The 6,580-nt window shown below is 47.9% G+C and overlaps 1 protein-coding gene across 1 annotated transcript in view; it reads right to left on the bottom strand.

Annotated features, from left to right (window-relative positions):
- Positions 1–6,351, bottom strand: part of Ston1 (stonin 1) — a 54,268-nt gene extending 47,917 nt beyond the window's left edge. The window contains exon 1 of the mRNA XM_012513915.2: positions 6,257–6,351. The gene's annotated coding sequence lies outside the window, so the exon portion shown is untranslated. The remainder of the gene's footprint in view (positions 1–6,256) is intronic.
- Positions 6,352–6,580: the final 229 nt, after the last annotated feature.

Below are 6,580 nucleotides of genomic sequence, written 5' to 3'. Positions count from 1 at the left end.
TTTTTTTTTTATATGAATGTGAACATGATTGCTAGTTAGCTGTTGTTCTGCTCTGCTCTTGCTCTTATCTCGCCCTCCTCTCTTGTCCTCCTGTTTTCTTCACGTCTGCGTGCTCTTCCTCTGTCCTCCAGCTTCGTTTCTAACTGCTTCCTCTTCTATTTCTCTGTTTTCCCCGAGAGTAAAAATCTCCACCTTGAGGCTTATGTACTGCATATAATTTTCTGGCTCATTATAGATTGTTACGTCGCCAGCACTCTAGTTCATATGGTTAAAGGTGGCAAATTCATAGCTACCCCAGTTTGTCATTTTCTAGGCGGAGTGTAATGCTATTGTTACCGATTCTAGCACTTTAGCCAAGGCCGCCCCACTGTTCTAATCAGTTGTTTCTCCTGTTGCACCAAGATGGAGACTGCTTAAGGGTCATACAAAATAATGGAGACCAGTGCCAAAGAACCAAGGCTGGGCCAGGCAGGCAGCAACTTCACCTCCCAATAAACTGGAGAGGTGGATTCTGCAACAGACTCAGAACACAAAAGCCAGCTGTATGTGGGAGACAACGCGTCTCACTACTTCTGAGAAGTAGTCATTTACTAAGTAAAGGTTCTGAATACTAGCAATAAAGCTACTTGCCATAGGCAATTCACAAGCATCAACCCAGAAATTAAACTTAAAAAAAAGGAGAAAAAAATGAAAACTCACTTAAACAAGATGCAAGCCCAGACTTCCAGCTCACCAAAGGCAAACCCAAGGAGCAGTGAGGTGGAACCATCCAAAAGCCGCCCACTGGACGCTCTGAAGTGGTAACAATAAAGCAAATGAACAAGGATCTAGAGGGAAAAAAATCAAATTAGGAATTCTCAGATAGCTACAGAGATGGTAACCATAATGGAAGATGTGCTTAGTGACTCTAGAGCACAAAAAATAGAGGAGCTTAGAAAAATGATAGCAACCATGGACGCCAACATGGGGGAAAAGGAATCCATAAAACAGACTCAAACAGATGCCCACAAGATTAAAAATTTCTCTGAAAGTCTATGCAGCAGAACAAGCCACTGTGAGAACAGCACATCAGATACAGAAGACAGAACTGCAAGCTGCAGAGATAGCTCAGCAGCAGAAATGCCTGCCTGGCAAGTGCAAGGTCCTGAGAGGAGGAGGAGGAAAAGGAGGAGGAGAACAAGATGAGACCACAGTTAGTAATCATAAAAAGAAAAGACTAAAAATAGCAAGAGATTGGGCTGGGGAGATAGCTCACAGCAGTCTAAGAGCCTGCCTGGCAAGCACAGGGACGGGGGTTCAATCCCTGGCACCATATGCTATGCCAGCCCCATCTCCAGGTGCACTGAGCCACCACTGAGACCAGGCATGGTGGGGCGTGCCTGTAATCCCAGCACTGGGGAAGCTGAAAACAGGAGGATCACTAAGAATCGGAGCTGTGTTGTGAGACCCTGTACCAAATACATTAAAAGAAAAAAATAGAGACCATGAGAAATTGATCTAGCCGCAGCTCTATGATACAAAGAAGAATAATATAAGATTGATTGGAATCGATGAAAAAGAAGGAGATATTGCAAATGACATTTAAAAAAACCAAAAAACTGTTCATAGAAGTCATGGAAGAAAACTTCCCAAGTGAGGAAAGAATCTGACTACAGTAAGTGAGGCATAAAGAACTTTAATTAAGACTAGGCATGGTCACGCATACCTGCAATCCCAGCACTTGGGAGGCTGAAAACAGGAGGATCACTACGAGTCTGATCTGTGTAGCGAGACCCTGGAGACCCACACTAAACACGTTAAAGAAAAAAAAAAAAAAAAAGAACTCCAACTAGCCATGATTTAAAAAAAAAATCCACACCAAGGTGTATAATAGTCAAGAGTCCAGAAATTCAACACAAGAACAATATTTAAAAAGCTACTAGAAAAAAAGCAGGGGCTGGTGAGATGGCTCAGTGGTCTAAAGCACCTACTTAAAACAAGCTAAGCCAAGCAAAGCACAGGGATCGTGGTTCAAACCCCCAGCACCACATGCCAGCCAGCCCCGCCCCCTGGTGGGCTGAGCTGGCCACACACACACAAAATAATTAAATAAATAACTATTTATTAAAAAAAGAAAAAAGAAGCAAATCACCTGTAAAGGGAAGCCCATCAGAATCATAGCAAACTTCTCAACACAAAGCCTCAAGTCAAGGAGAGCTTAAAGCATTTCACGTCCTAAAAGAAAACAACCTCCACAAGATTGATGTACCCCACAAAACTTTCAAAATCAATGGAAAAATGAGATACTTCCACCACAAAGAACACCTGAGGAAACTCATGAACACCAAACCAGCACTGCAGAATGTTCTGAAAGACATTTCAGAAAAAGATGACAAGGACGGCAACCCCATGAGCCCCCACAGAACAAATCTACTAGGCAAGGCAAGCAATAGAACTGCGCACCACGCCAAACTCATTTAGGACAGGAACACAAAGACCCTTTCAGGAGTGCAAACACTTCAAAATTTACCAAAAATCTTTAATAAGAGAACTTCTGAAATTACAATGAAGAAAAATAAACGTAGGAGAAAGGAGCAGTGTATCAGAGAAGCTGGCCAAAAGCTGCAGTGAATGAAATGAACAGGCAGAAAGAGACAAAATTGGTATTTAAGTTTGTTATATTTTAATATTAATTAGAATGCACACTTTATCATATATACTTATACAAATGTGATAGAAATAAATAAGTATATGTATTTTACCAAGAATGTAAAACAAAACAATATGGATAACTGACAAAATTGGGACTCAAGGGGAAGTACAGATGGGAAATAAAAGATTATTAGCTCTCAAAAATAAAGCCCATGAAGTCCTATACATATGCTAGAAGTGGGCAAAACAAGAACATGAAACCACCAGTGCACAGGGATTCTCCGTGTCTGAGGACAGCCAGGTTCCTCATAAGGACTAAGACCAGAAAGAAATTTCTCACAGGGCTGAAACATAAAGAAACATAGACCTGGTACACTGGTCTACGGATGATCATTTGGAAAGTGATCCTTGGCACAAGTTTGGTTTTTTGCTTGCTTTGTTTTGTTTTGTTTCTTAAGCAAAGAGGATCTCTGAGTGGGCTCCACCACAGAGACGGATAAGGCGCCCTCCAAAGCCACACTGCCGTGAGGGTCTATGGCAGCACAACATGTGGGCAGAGGTGGGCAATTTTCTCCCAGAAATACTTGCATTGAATATTTCCATCTCTACTAAAACAGCCAGTCTTGCCAACGTACACCGCGCATCCAAAATATAGTTTATCACTGTGCTTTCATAGTAATACGCATCAGGACCTTTTCTTTTTCTTGTCCCATGGTAAATCCTTGACCTCCCCTGACATTCCACACCACAAGCGGGTAAAGCAGAACCTGGCACTTCACCTGGTCTCGTCACCCGTCACACTCACCTAACAGAAGAACAACAAAGGCCCAGGCTAACGCAGCTCTGGACACATAGTCTGCCTGTGGACTTCACAACTCCTGCCTTGTAGTATGGCAGTCATACTCCAGTGTGACTGGAAACTCGGTAGAGCTTGGTGAACACTTCTAGGGGTACAGCTGGTCCCCGAGGACAGGTGAGCTACCCTGACTAAGCTGGGCAGTTCTCAGACTTCTAAAGGAAGTGGCAGTAGGATGGGAGAGGTGGGAGGCAGGCACATTTTACAACCAATCACGATTCTAGTATTTTTAAAGCATAAACAGATTTTCATTTCTTTTTCTACTTTTTCCTTGTGATTAAAACAATAACAATGGGAGACACTACACAGGAACAACTGGGACACACAGACTTCCACCGCCGACCCAAACTCAAGATCTGATTCCAGCATTTAGAGCCTACGGCCTTGGCAAAGTTGGCCCTCTGGTCCTAGTTTCCGAATCTCCACTACAGCAGTACTTACCTCTAAGTGTTTTAAACTAAATATCATACATAAGTGCCTAATACAATAAATGCTAGCTAGTATTATGGTAAAAACCTGATTAAAAAAGAAACAAGTTGAGAAATACAGGCAAGTACGAAGAAAATTAAAAGCACTTATAACCTTACCATCCATTTCAATGCGTACAATTGAGTATTTTTAAAGAGTGAAATTTTAGTGCTTTGTAATCTACAGCCTGCCAATAAGTTCACCCCTACCCAAAGCATGTCCTATGCAACGCACTATTCTTATACCACGTGGTGTCCAGCGGCTCTGTGACATTCCTTTGGGTTGCTTTGCTTTTCAGTGATCTCTGCTTCCTTGTTTTCTGTGGGTCCCACACTTCCTGGGTCACCAACATGCCTGACCCAGCCTGAGGGCACCAGCTGCTCTCCACTGGCTCTGTGCCAGTGCAGCCTCCACCGTACCTCCAGACCAGGCCAGCCTGTGTCCAGAGCTCTGTGCCCCTCATGACGTCCCCAGGCTCCAGGGCTGCCTACTGCAGTGCTGAGAAGTCTCTTGACTGGTGGCAGGTCATCCAGTCTCGCAGATTCCATGAAGGGCTGCAAAAGCTGCCCGAGGCAAAAGGCAGTTTTCTCCAAATCTTACAAGGCTAACTTCCAGCATATTATATACACAATTAAATACTCTCAGGAAGAGGAAGAGACTGAAGATTCTTATCTGAGCACATTGTTTTCTAAGCAACAAGAACAAACAAATTCAAACCACACAGCTTTGTTTTTGCATGGAGGTCACAACACTTTATCAATGACACTTGAGACAGTACATCCTACTGATTTCTAGCAGGGAATCAGTGAAGGGAAGTGAATTATATTCTAGAATAAGCCGTGTATTTTCAACAAATTTGTGTCTTTGAAAACGTCTTTATTTCCATGTGGCTCAATCGTGTAAGCTACTTTAACAGGTAGCTCAGATCTTGATCTACTGCATTTGTTATAACACTGCTGTCCATATACAGAGATGATGGGGTCCCCCTCACCCGCAGTAAGTGCCACATTCCGTGCCACATTCCCTAATCCTGCTCACACAGCTCAGGCCGAAGTACTTCCAGGTTAGGTGGGGGTAAACCCGCCCAGGCTGCTCGGGCCCCTGATTGTGAGCTGACAAAGGTTTGCACTATCAACCTAGGTCGACCCCCACCCTTACACACACACACACACACACACACACACACACACACACACCACCTCTAGAGTCCAGATTTGATCTGTCCAGACCCTTGTGAGATCCTGCAAGCGCTCTCCAAGCGCCCAGGGAACCAATCCTCTCATGGAAACACTGATGCAACCATAATAAGAACAGACATAAAACCACACAAGCGAACCAAACATCTCTTCTGCCCAATCAGAGTTTAGCTGAAGCAATTGCCTCGGGGTTAAAACAAGAGGCTGATTCCTTTTTGCGGTCCTCATTTTCGCCTCTTCTTCTGCCTTGTTTGCACAACTACCATTTTTTGAGAAAGTAGGAGGGGTCTGGAGCGAGACCACGGCTGCCGGGCGGGCAGGCCCAGGACCGGCGGGAGGCAAATTAAAGCCTGCCTGCAGGCGGCTGCAAGTACTAGTTTGGGTCGTCGGAAGGCAAGTGGCCATCAACTTCTTGCTCCCGCTCACACAGCTGAGAGTGGCCGGAAGTCCTCGTCTGCACAGCCCCGGCACTGCACGGTGTTTCTACCAAACATTCTTTCTCTTCTTTGTACCCTCTCCGCCACCCCCCTCTTTCCCACGTAGGCTAAAGATGAAGCAACACCGCTACCAGAAAAAGTACAGTTGGAGAAGCAGAGATGAGGGAGATCAAACGCACTGAAACAGTAGGACCCTCCGGAATGTGTTTTCACCCCACCCGGGCTCCCAAGCTCAAACGCCACGTCCCGGGAAGTCGCCCAGAAGCACACAGGGTCCCGGCCCGAGGCTGCAGGGAGGGGTCCGAGACGCGCAGCGCCGGGCAGGGCTGCGGGGCGCGGGGGGACAGAGGCGCTGGGCCCGAGCGGGGCTGAGGACGCGGCCTGGCACCCGCGGGGGAGGCCGGGTCGGCGCGTGTCCTGCTGCCCGGCCCTGGGCGCTTCTCGTGCGCGCCGAGTTTCTCTCTGTGGAGACGGACCCGCAGCCGGGAGCCCTGAGCCGGGGAGCCCAGGCCTGCGCGGGGCGGGGCAGACAGGTTCGGCGCACAGCACCGGGATGCCAGATCCGGGGGTCCGCGCCGCCCCCCTGCCGCCCGCCGGCTCCCCCGGGGCACCTGGCCAGCACAGGGGGCTCCCGGTTCCCGTCTTGTCCGCTGGGCCTGGCCACTCACCCGCAGGGCAGCGACGGCGGCGGCTGCGACTCACGTCCGCGTCCACGCCGGGAGGAGGAGGGGGAGGGGAGGGCCCCCCAGCCTCTTGCCCGGCCACGCCCTCAGCCTGGCCACGCCCCGGTCCCCTCCCCCCCAAACTTTCCCGGTTGGGCTCTCTTCTCTGTCCTCTATACGGTCCGCCCCCGTGTCCAGGCTGCAAGAAAGCAAAGGGAGCGCCTCCTGCTGCCAAGTCGGCCCTGTTCCCTGTCGCGGGTGAGACGGAAGGCAAACCGAGAGCCCCAACTTTCCCGGCAAAACCAACGTCCAGGACAGTAGAGCCGAGAC

The sequence above is a fragment of the Octodon degus genome, unplaced genomic scaffold (assembly GCF_000260255.1).
Source record: "Octodon degus isolate 3935 unplaced genomic scaffold, OctDeg1.0 scaffold00020, whole genome shotgun sequence".
NCBI lineage: Eukaryota > Metazoa > Chordata > Mammalia > Rodentia > Octodontidae > Octodon > Octodon degus.
The sequence above is the reverse complement of the archived record's forward strand: the minus strand, read 5'-3'. Positions and strand labels throughout refer to the sequence as shown.